General features: G+C 47.4%; 1 long non-coding RNA gene across 1 annotated transcript; it reads left to right on the plus strand.

Annotated features, from left to right (window-relative positions):
- The first annotated feature begins 757 nt into the window (after positions 1-757).
- LOC134739590 (uncharacterized) lies at positions 758-12,750 on the plus strand. Its single transcript, XR_010126402.1, has 2 exons — positions 758-3,427; positions 9,475-12,750. It is a non-coding gene; the product is annotated as an uncharacterized LOC134739590 (long non-coding RNA).
- Positions 12,751-13,725: the final 975 nt, after the last annotated feature.

Below are 13,725 nucleotides of genomic sequence, written 5' to 3' on the forward strand. Positions count from 1 at the left end.
TCCTTCTAATTTATCCTGTTTGTGGAAATATTTCTAATTTATCCTGCTTGGGAGACATTGGTCTTGCTAGGTATGCAGATTAATACCTATTAATAATTTTTACCAGTTCACTTCTAAAACATTGAATATTTTCTTGTCTACTTGTGGAATATCATAAAATGTTTGTTAGACCTCACTCTTTTGTCTGTCTTTTAATAACTTTTAGATAGATAGATAGAGTCTTGCTCTGTCACCCAGGCTGGAGTGCAGTGGTGCGATCTTGGCTCACTGCAACCTCCACCTCCTGGGTTCAAGCGATTCTCCTGTCTCAGCCTCCCGAGTGGCTGGGATTACAGGCGCCTACCACCACAACCTGCTAATTTTTTTGTATTTTTAGTAGAGATAGGGTTTCGCCACGTTGGCCAGGCTAGTCTTGAACTCCTGACCTCAAGTGATCCACCCACCTCGGCATCCCAAAGTGCTGGGATTACAGGCATGAGCCACCAGGCCCGGCCACTTTTTAGTATTTTTATCTCTTTCTCACTGTCTTCAGATATCTATCTTCCAGTTCACTAATTCTGTCTTTGGTTCTGTTTAATTCTCCACTTAATTTTTCCATTGAATTTTTAATTTTATTTATTGTATTGAACTAAAAGTTCTAGTTAATGCTTTTTCAAATCTGGTTACTTTATATAGTCTCTTATTTCCTTGCTTATGATTTTCAATTTCTTTTTTTTGTGTAAACATATTAAACATAATTTTTTTTCTTTTTAGAGACAGGGTTTCAGCCTGTTGCCTGAGCTGGAGTGTGGTGGTATGATTATAGCTCACTGCAGCCTCAAACTCCTGGGCTCAAGAGAGCCTCCTGAGTAGCTAGGACTGCAGGCACATGCCATCATGCCTGGGTAAGTTTTTTATTTTAGTTAGAGACAGGATCGCACCATGTTCCCCAAGCCGGTCTTGAACTCCTGGCCTCAAGTGATCCTCCCATCTTGGCCTCCCAATGTGCTGGGATTACAGGCATGAGCCACTGCCCCCCAGCCAACATAGTTGTTTATACTGTGTGTCTGATAATTTCAATATCTGAATTCTTTGTATGTGTGATTCTCTTTTATTTATGGCACCTGATTTCCTTGTGTTTTGTGATTTTTAACTTTGCTTATTTCATGTTTCTTAGAACTTTATTTGTGGAAGTTCTTGAGGCATGAGTTGAAATTATTGTTGTCCAGAGAAAATTTATGTTTGCCTCTGCTACTTACTTGGCATACAAGTAACCCAGGGCCACTTTGAAATACATTTTCTGCTTGAGAGTTGGTTGATTTTTTTTAAGTACCATGAACTCAGGCTACACATTCATGTACACCCTGGTTTGTGGTTATGAATTTTTAGCAGAGATTTTCTCCATCTAGTGTGAAGGTCAAATTAGCAAATTTCCTTTCTATCCCCTTCTGTGTGTAGGTTTATTTTATGCTCAACTTTACCTTGATAATATTGCCTTAGGGGCCCAATTTATGATAAAGGTGATATTTTAAATCAATAGCAAAACGATGAAAAATTTAATTAACTGTTGTGTTATAACTAGAAACAAAATAAAGTTAGATTTCTATGTTATGACTCCATCTAAACTGTATTCTAAATAGGTTAAAGATTTAAAGGTAAGCTGGGTGCAGTGGCTCACACCTATAATCCCAGCACTTTGGGAGGCTGAGGTGGGCGAATCACTTGAGGTCAGGAGTTCGAGACCAGCCTGGCAAACATAGTGAAATCCCATCTCTACTAAAATACAAAAAAAATTAGCCGGGTGTGGTGGCACATGCTTGTAAATTCCAGCTACTCGGGAGGCTGATACAAGGAGAATCACTTGAACCCAAGGTGGAGGTTGCAGTGAGCCAAGATTGTGCCACTGCACTCCAGCCTGGGCAGCAGAGTGAGACTCCATCTCAAAAAAAAAAAAAAATTTAAAAATAAATGAAATAAAGGAAGATTGTGAGAAGTGACAACGTGCTAGCAGCCCTCACTTGCTCTCGGCGCCTCCTCGGCCTCGGCGTTCACTCTGGCTGTGCTTGAGGAGGCCTTCAGCCCACCACTGCACTGTGGGAGCCCCTCTCTGGGCTGCCTGAGGCCACAGCTGGCTCCCTCTGCTTGTGGGGAGGTGTGGAGGGAGAGGCATGGGTGGGAACCAGGGCTGTATGTGGCGCTCGCAGGCCAGCACGAGTTCCGGGTGGGCACAGGCTCCGCAGCTCCCCACTCGGAGTGGCCAGCCGGCACTGCCGGCCCCGGGCAGTGAGGGGCTTAGCACCCGGGCCAGCAGCTGTGGAGGGTGCGCCGGGTCCCCCAGCACTGCCGGCCCGCCCGTGCTGTGCTCGAATTCTCACCAGGCCTCAGCCGCCTCTCCGTGGGGCAGGGCTCAGGACCTGCAGCCCACCATGCCCGAGCCTCCCCACCCCCAGTGGGCTCCCACGCAGCCCGAGCCTCCTCGACGGGTGCCGTCCCCTGCTCCGCGGCACCCGGTCCCATCGACCGCCCAAGGGCTGAGTGTGGGTGCACCGTGCAGGACTGACGGGCAGCTCTGCCTGCGGCCCCGGCGCAGGATCCACTAGGCCAAGCCAGCTGGGCTCCTGAGTCCTATGGGGACTTGGAGAACTTTTATGTCTAACTGGAGGATTGTATATGCACCAATCAGTACTCTGTGTGTAGCTCAGGGTTTATGGATGCACCAATCAGTGCTCTGTATCTAGCTAATCTGGTGGGGACTTGGTGAACTTTTATGTCTAGCTAGAGGATTGTAAATGCACCAATCAGCACTCTGTGTCTAGCTCAGGGATTGTAAATGCACCAATCAGCACCCTGTCAAAATGGACCAATCAGCTCTCGGTAAAATGGACCAATCAGCAGGATGTGGGTGGGGCCAGATAAAGGAATAAAAGCAGGCTGCCCGAGCCAGTGGTGGCAACCTGCTCAGGTCCCCTTCCACGCTGTGGAAGCTTTGTTTTTTCACTCTTTGCAATAAATCTTGCTGCTGCTCACTCTTTGAGTCCGCGTGGCCTTTAAGGGCTGTAACATTCACCACGAAGGTCTGCAGCTTCACTCCTGAAGCCAGCAAGACCATGAACCCACCGGAAGGAATGAACAACTCCAGATGCATTGCCTTTAAGAGCTGTAACACTCACTGCGAAGGTCTGCAGCTTCACTCCTGAAGTCAGCGAGACCACGAACCCACCAGAAGGAAGAAACTCTGGACACATCTGAACATCTGAAGGAACAAACTCAGGACACACCATCTTTAAGAACGGTAACACTCACTGCGAGGGTCTGCAGCTTCATTCTTGAAGTCAGCAAGACCAATTTCAGACACATTTTGGTGACCCAGATGGGACTATCACCTATCGCCGAGTGGTGAGACTATCACCTATCGCTGAGCGGTGAGACTGTCGCCTATTGCCAAGCGGTAAGACTGTCACCTATCACCAAGCAGTGAGTACCATCAGACCCCTTTTGCTTGCTATTCTGTCCTATTTTTCCTTAGAATTGGGCGGCTAAATACTGGGCACCTCTCGGCCAGTTAAAAGCAACTAGTGCGGCCGCCAGACTAAAGACACGGGTGTCAGGCTTTCTGGGAAAGGGCTAACAACCCCCAACTCTTCAGAGTTGGGAGCATTGCTTTTCCTGTACTTCTGGGCTGAGCTGAGGGTTGACAGAGAGGAAAGCCATTCAGCTCCGGGGTCCCGACAACAAGTTGATTGACCCTGCAGCCATGAGCGGAACTCTCAAAGTCATGTCGCCCAAGCAAGACTCGCCCATCTATTCTATCTACCCTGACCCTTGCCTCTTGGGTCCTAATGCCTGCCCAACAAACTTCCTCTTGCCTCTCTTCTCCGAGGCTAGTCCCACTTCTAAAAATCACTCCCTGTCTCTGGTGCTTTTCTAGTTTCTCCTATAAGAATGATTTCTAGTATAAACTCTAGGACTCTATTCCTTTCTTTAGGCACCCAGGCTCACCAATCAGAAAGACATAATTTTTGCCCAAAGCCCCATCGTAGGGGGGACTACCTGGAATTGTAGGATCCCTCCTCAGACTAGCAGGCCTAACAAAAGCTATTCCTGAAGCTAGGATATGGGGAGCCTCAGAAATTGTATCCTTCCTATTCATATAAGTGAGGACAAAAGATGTCACTCTTCCAACCCTGGAGAATCCCTTCCCTCCCTCAGGGTATGGCCCTCCACTTAATTTTTGGGGCATAACATCTTTATAGGACATGGGTAAGGTCCCAATACTAACAGGAAAATGCTTAGGACTCTAACAGGTTTTTGAGAATGCGTCAGTAAGGGCAACTAAATCTGATTTTTCTTGGTCCTCCTTGTGGTCTAGGAGGACAGGCAAGGGTGCGGGTTTTCGAGAATGCATCAATAAAGGCCACTAAATCTGACTTTCCTCAGTCCTCCTTGTGGTCTGGGAGGAAAACTAGCATTTCTGCTGCTGTGTCAGTGAGTGCAACTATTCTGATCAGCAGGGTCCAGGGACTTTTGCGGGTTCTTGGGCAGGGGTTGTTTCTGCTGCTGCGTTGGTGAGTGCAACTATTCTGATCAGCAGGGTCCAGGGACTGTTGCGGGTTCTTGGGCAGCGGGAGAAACAAAACAAACCAAAACCGTGGGCAGTTTTGTCTTTCAGATAGGAAACAGGCATCAACAGGCTCACCCTTGAAATGCATCCTAAGCCATTGGGACCAATTTGACCCACAAACCCTGAAAAAGAGGCGGCTCATTTTTTTCTGCACTATGGCTTGGCCCCAATATTCTCTCTCTGATGGGGAAAAATGGCCACCTGAGGGAAGTATAAATTACAATACTATCCTGCAGCTTGACCTTTTCTGTAAGAGGGAAGGCAAATGGAGTGAAGTACCTTATGTCCAAGCTTTCTTTTCATTGAAGGAGAATATACAACTATGCAAAGCTTGCAATTTACATCCCACAGGAGGACCTCTCAACTTACCCCCATATCCTAGCATCCCTATAGCTACCCTTCCTATTAATGATAATCCTCTTCTAATCTTCCCTGCCCAGAAGGAAATAAGCAAAGAAATCTCCAAAGGACCACAAAAACCCCCAGGCTATCGGTTATGTCCCCTTCACGCTGTAGGGGGAAGGGAATTTGGCCCAACCCAGGTACATGTCCCCTTCTCCCTGTGTGATTTAAAGCAGATCAAGGCAGACTGAGGAAGTTTTCAGATGATCCTGATAGGTACATAGATGTCCTACAGGGTCTAGGGCAAACCTTCAACCTTGCTTGGAGGGATGTCATGCTACTGTTAGATCAAACCCTGGCCTTTAATGAAAAGAGTGCAGCTTTAGCTGCAGCCCAAGAGTTTAAAAGATACTTGGTATCTTAGTCAAGTGAATGATAGAATTGACAGCCAAAGAAAGGGATAAATTCCCTTCCGGTCAGCAAGCCGTCCCCCGTATGGATCCCCACTGGGACCTTGACTCAGATCATGGGGACTGGAGTCATAAATATCTGTTGACCTGTGTTCTAGAAGGACTAAGGAGAATTAGGAAAAAGCCCATGAATTATTCAATGATGTTCACCATAACTCAAGGAAAGGAAGAAAATCCTGCCTTCCTTGAGCAGCTGTGGGAGGCCTTAAGAAAATATACTCCCTTGTCACCCAAATCACTCGAGGGTCAATTGATTCTAAAAGATAAGTTTATTACCCAGTCAGCTGCAGATATCAGGAGAAAGCTCCAAAAGCAAGCCCTCGTCCCTGAACAAAATTTGGAGGCATTATTAAACCTGGCAACCTCATTGTTCTATAATAGGGACCAAGAGGAACAAGCCCAAAAGGAAAAGCAAGATCAGAAAAAGGCTGCAGCCTTAGTCTTGGCCCTCAGACAAGCAAGCCTTGGTGGTTCAGAGAGGACAGAGGGTGGAGCAGGCCAATCACCCAGTAGGGCTTGTTACCAGTGTGGTTTGCAAGGACACTTTAAAAAAGATTGTCCAATGAGAAACAAGCCGCCCCCTCGTCCATGTCTGCTATGCCGAGGCAATCACTGGAAGGTGCACTGCCCCAGAGGACAAAGGCTCTCTGGGTCAGAAGCCCCCAACCAGATTATCCAACAACAGGATTGAGGGTGCCTGGGGCAAGCGCCAGCTCATGTCATCACCCTCACTGAGCTCCGGGTACGTTTAACCATTGAGGGCCAGGAAATTGACTTCTTCCTGGACACTGGTGCAGCCTTCTCAGTGCTAATCTCCTGTTCTGGACGATTGTCCTCAAGGTCCGTTACCATCCGAGGAATCCTGGGACAGCCTGTAACCAGGTATTTCTCCCATCTCCTCAGTTGTAATTGGGAGACTTTGCTCTTTTCACATGACTTTCTTGTTATGCCTGAAAGTCCCACACCCTTATTAGGGAGGGATATATTAGCCAAAGCTGGAGCTATTATCTACATGAATATGGGGAACAAGTTACCCATTTGTTGTCCCCTACTTGGGGAGGGAATCAACCCTGAAGTTTGGGTATTGGAAGGACAACTTGGAAGGGCAAAAAAATGCCCGCCCAGTGCAAATCAGGCTAAAAGACCCCACCACTTTTCCTTATTAAAGGCAATATCCCTTAAGGCCTGAAGCTCATAAAGGATTGCAGGATATTGTTAAACATTTAAAAGCTCGAGGCTTAGCAAGGAAATGCAGCAGTCCCTGCAACACCCCAATTCTAGGAGTATAAAAACCGAACGTTCAGTGGAGACTAGTGCAAGATCTTAGACTCATCAATGAGGTAGTAATTCCTTTATATCCAGTTGTACCAAACTCCTATACCCTCCTCTCTCAAATACCAGAGGAAGCAGAATGGTTCACAGTTCTGGACCTCAAGGATGCCTTCTTCTGTATTCCCCTGCACTCTGACTCCCAGTTTCTCTTTGCCTTTGAGGATCCCACAGACCACACATCCCAACTTACATAGACAGTCTTGCCCCAAGGGTTTAGGGATAGCCCTCTCCTGTTTGGTCAGGCACTGGCCCAAGATCTAGGCCACTTCTCAAGTCCAGGCCCTCTGTTCCGTCAGTATGTGGATGATTTGCTTTTGGTTACGAGTTCAGAAGCCTCGTGCCAGCAGGCTACTCTAGATCTCTTGAACTTTCTAGCTAATCAAGGGTACAAGGTATCTAGGTCGAAGGCCCAGCTTTGCCTACAGCAGGTCAAATATCTAGGCCCAGAGGGAACAAGGCCCTCAGCAAGGAATGAATACAGCCTACACTGGCTTATCCTTGCCCTAAGACATTAAAACAGTTGTGGGGGTTCCTTGGAATTACTGGCTTTTGCTGACTATGGATCCCCTGATACAGTGAGAAAGCCAGGCCCCTCTATACTCTAGTCAAGGAAACCCAGAGGGCAAATACTCATCTAGTAGAATGGGAACCAGAGGCAGAAACAGCCTTCAAAACCTAAAAGCAGGCCCTAGTACAAGCTCCAGCTTTAAGCCTTCCCACAGGACAAAACTTCTCTTTATGTGTCACAGAGAGAGCAGAGATAGCTCTTGGAGTCCTTACACAGACTCGTGGGACAACCCCACAACCAGTGGCATACGTAAGTAAGGAAACTGATGCAGTAGCAAAAGGCTGGCCTCACTGTTTATGGGTAGTTGCGGCGGTGGCTGTCTTAGTGTCAGAGGCTATCAAAATAATACAAGGAAAGGATCTCACTCTCTGGACTACTCATGATGTAAATGGCACACTAGGTGCCAAAGGAAGTTTATGGCTATCAGACAGCCACCTACTTAGATACCAGGTGCTACTCCTTGAGGGACTGGTGCTTCAAAAACGTACATGCATGGCCCTCAACCCTGCCACTTTTCTCTCAGAGGATGGGGATCCAATTGAGCATGGCTGCCAACAAATTATAGTCCAGACTTACGCTGCCTGAGATGATTTCTTAGAAGTCTCCTTAGCTAATCCTGACTTTAACCTATATACCGATGGAAGTTCATTTGTGGAGAATGGGATACAAAGGGCAGGTTATGCCATAGTTAGTGATGTAACCATACTTGAAAGTAAGCCTCTTCCCCCAGGGACCAGTGCCCAGTTAGCAGAACTAGTGGCATTTACCCGAGCCTTAGAACTGGGAAAGGGAAAAAGAATAAATGTGTATACAGATAGCAAGTATGCTTATCTAATCTTACATGCCCGTACTGCAATATGGAAAGAAAGGGAATTCCTAACCTCTGGGGGAACCCTTATTAAATACCACAAGGAAATTATAGAGTTATTGCACACAGTGCAAAAACCCAAGGAGGTGGCAGTCTTACATTGCCAAAGCCACCAGAAAGGTGAAGGAGAAAAGGCAGGAGGAAACTGTCGGGCAGATGCTGAGGCCAAAATTGCTGCCAGGCAGAACCCCCCACTAGAAATACCTATGGAAGAACCCTTGGTATGGAACAACCCCCTCCAAGAGATTAAGCCCCAGTATTCCCCAGCTGAAGCAGAGTGGGGACTTTCAGGGGGGCATAGTTTTCTCCCCTCAGGGTAGTTGGCAAAAGAAGAAGGAAATGTACTTATACCCGAAGCCAGCTAGTGGAAAATACTTAAAACCCTCCACCAAACTTTTCATATGGGTATTGAAAACACTCATCAAATGGCCAAATCCCTATTAACAGGGCCAAATCTCCTCCGCACCATCCAACAGGTAGTCAAAGCCTGTGAGGCGTGCCAAAGGAATAATCCCTTGGTCCATCATAAGGCCCCTTTGGGGGAACAAAAAATATGTCACTATCCTGGAGAGGACTGGCAGTTAGACTTCACTCATATGCGTAAGTCAAAGGGATTTCAGTACTTGTTGGTCTGTGTTGATACCTTTACAAATTGGATAGAAGCTTTCCCCTGCAAGACAGAGAAGGCTCAGGAAGTGATTAAAGTCCTAATTCATGAAATAATTCCTAGATTTGGGCTTCCCCAAAGCTTACAGAGTGACAATGGTCCAGCTTTAAAGCCATTTAAAGCCATATTGTGGCTTTAAAGCCACGATAACTCAGCGAATTTCCAGGGTGCTAGGGATACAATATCACCTTCACTGCTCCTGGAGGCCACAATCCTCAGGGAAGGTCGAGAAGGCAAATGAAACACTCAAGAGGCACTTAAGGAAACTAACACAAGAAACTCATCTCCCATGGCCTACTCTTTTGCCCATGGCCCTGTTGAGAATCCGAAATTCTCCCCACAAAATAGGGCTCAGTCCATATGAAATGTGGTATGGACGACCTTTTCTCACAAATGACCTCATACTTGATCAGGAAATGGCCAACTTGGTGAAAGATATAACTTCTTTGGCAAAATATCAATAAAACCTTAAAAACCTACCTGCAGGATGTCACAGAGTAAAGGGAACAGAGATGTTTCAACTAGGAGATCTAGTGTTGGTCAAATCTCTCCCATCTACCTCCCCATCTATGGACTCTTTGTGGGAAGGACCACACTCGCTAATCCTCTCTACTCACTGCACTTAAGGTGGCAGGAGTGGAATCTTGGATTCACCACACCCAAGTTAAACTTTGGACATCCCCTGAGGAACCTGCAGGACTATCAGCTTTGGAGTCCCAAGATCAGCCAGACCAGCATTGATACACCTGCGAACCATTGGAGGACTTGCATCTCCTATTTCAGAAGGAAACATCCCAGACTAAAAAGTCTCCTACCACTGATCCTGAGGAAAAATCCTTAAAAAAGATAAGTGAAAACAGCATACTAACCATACTCTTTGCGATAGGACTATATACTGTAGCTCCTGCCAGGACAAAAATCCTAATCACATCAACCTTCTTTTTATCTTCCTTCCTTTTGACAGCAATTTACTCCTACTTTTAACTCAGACTCGATAAAATGATCTCGTGTTCCAGAGCACCCCCTTTATCTTCCTATTTGCTCATTGCCTATGTATCCCTCCTGCTTCCTTGGATACCTTATACAATCACCCCTCCCCTTCCACTAGCTCCTAGTTACCTCTACAAGACTCTCAATTTAACCCACTCTCTGTTAAACCAGTCCAGTCCTTCCCTGGCAAATGACTGTTGGCTTTGTATCTTTCTATCAACCTCTGCTTATGTTGCCACTCCCATTCCCGCAAAAAACTGGGTCTTAACCAATTTAATGTACCACCCTTGTTATGAAGGAAAAGACTCTTTCTGACTTCTAAATATGCAATCATCAGCCAACTTCTCCATCTCTGATAGGACCAAGAATACCCTAACAGGACGTGCAATCCAACTTTTAAGTTCTTACATTTCCAACCTCACCTATTACACAAGCAATGAAAAGCCCACACATGGCCCGGTAACTATGAATACCATCTTAACTTTCCAAGCCCCTTTATGCATCCAATGCAACCTGTTATCAGGCCTGCCCCTGGGGCACCTACTACCACATCAGTGTAATTACAGCCTACAACTTCAAGCCCCAACTGATCATAGTAACTTCCGAGTCATCTAAACAGCTCCATTCAGATGGCTTGTCCGCTTCTCAGGGCCCCCAAAAATCATCAACTTCTCCCTGCTTAATGAACAGTCCAGGTTTGGTAATGGCAAACATACTCCCTGCATGACCATTCACCCCTGGACCGCCTGTAAAAGCTCCCCCACCACTAGTGAATGCCTTCTAATCCCCTATTTCAATCACTGTCTTGAATGGTTCCTAGTGGATACAAAATGTTTTTTTCTCCAATGGGAAAATAGAACACAGGGAGCCACTCAGTTTGCTCCCAACACCCCTTTCCAGCCACTCACTGGAGCTACCTTGGCAAGTACTCTAGGAATATGGGAAAATGAAAACAACAAATACACACACCTTTTTAACATACACAACCAGTTCTGTCTACCCAGCAAGGTATATTCTTCTTATGTGGAACATCGACCTATATCTGCCTCCCCACTAACTGGACAGGCACCTGCACCTTAGTCTTTCTAAGTCCCAACATTAACATTGCCCCAGGAAATCAGACCTTATCAGTATCCCTCAAAGCTCAAGTCCATCAGCGCAGAGCCATACAACTAATACCCCTACTTATAGGGTTACGAATGGCTACTGCTACAGGAACCAAAATAGCCAGTTTATCTATTTCATTATCCTACTACCACACACTCTCAAAGGCTTTCTCAGATAGTTTGCAAGAAATAATGAAATCTATGCTTACTCTACAATCCCAAATAGACTCTCTGGCAGCAGTGACTCTCCAAAACCACCGAGGCGTAGACCTCCTCACTGCTGAGAAAGGAGGACTCTGTACCTTCTTAGGGGAAGAGTGTTGTTTTTACACTAACCAGTCAGGGATAGTACAAGATGCCACCCAGCATTTACAGGAAAAGGCTCCTGAAATCAGGCAATGCCTGTCGAATTCTTATACCAACCTCTGGAGTTGGGCAACATGGCTTCTCCCCTTTCTAGGTCCTGTGGCAGCCATCTTGCTGTTACTTGCCTTTGGACCCTGTATTTTTAACCTCCTTGTTACATTTGTTTCCTCTAGAATCGAGGCCATCAAGCTACAGATGGTCTTACAAATGGAACCCCAAATGAGTTCAACTAACAACTTCTACCGAGGATCCCTGGACTGACCTGCTGGCACTTTCACTGGCCTAGAGAGCTCCCCCTCTGGAGGACACTACAACTGCAGGACCCCTTCATTGCCCCTATCAATCAGGAAGTAGCTAGAGCGGTCATTGGCCAAATTCCCAACAGCGGTTGGGGTGTCCTGTTTAGAGGGGGGATTGAGAGGCCTCCTTGGCCTCGGCGTCCACTCTGGCTGTGCTTGAGGAGCCCTTCAGCCTGCCGCTGCACTGTGGGAGCCCCTCTCTGGGCTGGCCGAGGCTGGAGCTGGCTCCCTCTGCTTGCAGGGAGGTGTGGAGGGAGAGGCGTGGGTGGGAACCGGGGCTGCATGCAGTGCTCGCGGGCCAGCATGAGTTCTGGGTGGGCGTGGTCTCAGCGGGCCCCACACTCAGAGTGGCTGGCCGGCGCTGCCGGCCCCAGGCAGTGAGGGGCTTAGCACCCAGGCCAGCAGCTGTGGAGGGTGCGCCGGGTCCCCCAGCACTGCTGGCCCGCCCACACCACACTCAAATTCTTGCGGGGCCTCAGCTGCCTCCCTGCGGAGCAGGGCTCAGGACCTGCAGCCCACCATGCCTGAGCCCCGCCAGCACCATTGGGCCCCCATGCAGCCAGAGCCTCCCCGACGGGCACCGCCCCCTGCTCTGTGGCACCCAGTCCCGTCGACTGCCCAAGGGCTGAGGAGTGCAGGCGTGTGGCGCAGGACTGATAAGCACCTCCACCCACGGCCCCAGCATGGGATCCACTAGGCGAAGCCAGCTGGGCTCCTGAGTCGGGTGGGGACTTGGAGAACTTTCATGTTGGAGGGTTGTATATGCACTAATCAGTACTCTGTGTGTAGCTCGGGGTTTGTGGATGCACCAATCAGCACTCTGTATCTGGCTAATCTGATGGGGACTTGGAGAACTTTTATGTCTAGCTAGAGAATTGTAAATGCACCAATCAGCACTCTGTGTCTAGCTCAGGGATTGTAAATGCACCAATCAGCACTCTGTCAAAATGGACCAATCAGCTCTCTGTAAAACGGACTGATCAGCTCTCTGTGAAATGGACCAATCATCAGGATGTGGATGGGGCCAGATAAGGGAATAAAAGCAGGCTGCCTGAGCCAGGAGTGTCAACATGCTCGGGTCCCCTTCCACGCTGTGGAAGCTTTGTTCTTTCACTCTTCACAATAAATTTTGCTGCTGCTCACTCTTTGGGTCTGCACTGCCTTTAAGAGCTGTAACATTCACCTTGAAGGTCTGCAGTTTCACTCCTGAAGCCAACAAGACCACGAACCCACGGGAAGGAATGAACAACTCCAGATGCGCCACCTTTAAGAGCTGTGACACTCACCACGAAGGTCTGCAGCTTCACTCCTGAAGTCAGCGAGACCACGAATCCATGAGAAGGAAGAAACGCCGGACACATCTGAACATCTGAAGGAATAAACTGCAGACACACCATCTTTAAGAACTGTAACACTCACCACAAGGGTCTGTGGCTTCATTCTTGAAGTCAGCGAGACCAAGAACCCACCAATTCCGGACAGAATTGTAAATATACTCTTTATATTCTTCCTCTCCTGGAGCAGCTCAATAATTTGGTGAAAGTTATGGGGAAAGTTTGATAATTGCCAGAGCCCTCAGGGGAAGTCCCACCTATTAGACTGAGTTTTGGATTTTTTGGAGACAAGCAGGTAATAGCCAAGAATGTATCTATGGCTATATAACAAACCACTCCAAAACCTAGTGGCTTAAAACAACAACGGTCCTTTATTTTTGCTTAGGAATCTGTTATTTGGGGAGGTCTTAAAAAGGAATCACATCTCTGTTCCACATTTTATTGTCAGGAATGGCTTGCCTGGGCCTAGGGGATCCACTTTCAAAACGTCTCATTCACATGACGGCACCTTGGGGCTGGCTGTAGGCCAGGAGCTCAGCTGGGGATGTGAGCCTTGGGCCTCAGTTTCTGGCTGTGTGGACTTCTCCGTGGGCTGCAGGCTTCTTTACAGCGTGGTGGTCGGATTTCAATATTAAATGTTCCAAGAGAACTATATGTATATTGCATTACCTTTTAGGACCTAGCCTCAAAAGCCATATAGCATTATTTTCATTGTAGTCACAATTCTGCCCAGCATCAAAGGGAGGAAACACGGGCTTCCATTTCTAAATAAGAATGTAGTAT

This window comes from Pongo pygmaeus, chromosome 4 (genome assembly GCF_028885625.2).
Source record: "Pongo pygmaeus isolate AG05252 chromosome 4, NHGRI_mPonPyg2-v2.0_pri, whole genome shotgun sequence".
NCBI classification, from domain to species: Eukaryota; Metazoa; Chordata; class Mammalia; order Primates; family Hominidae; genus Pongo; species Pongo pygmaeus.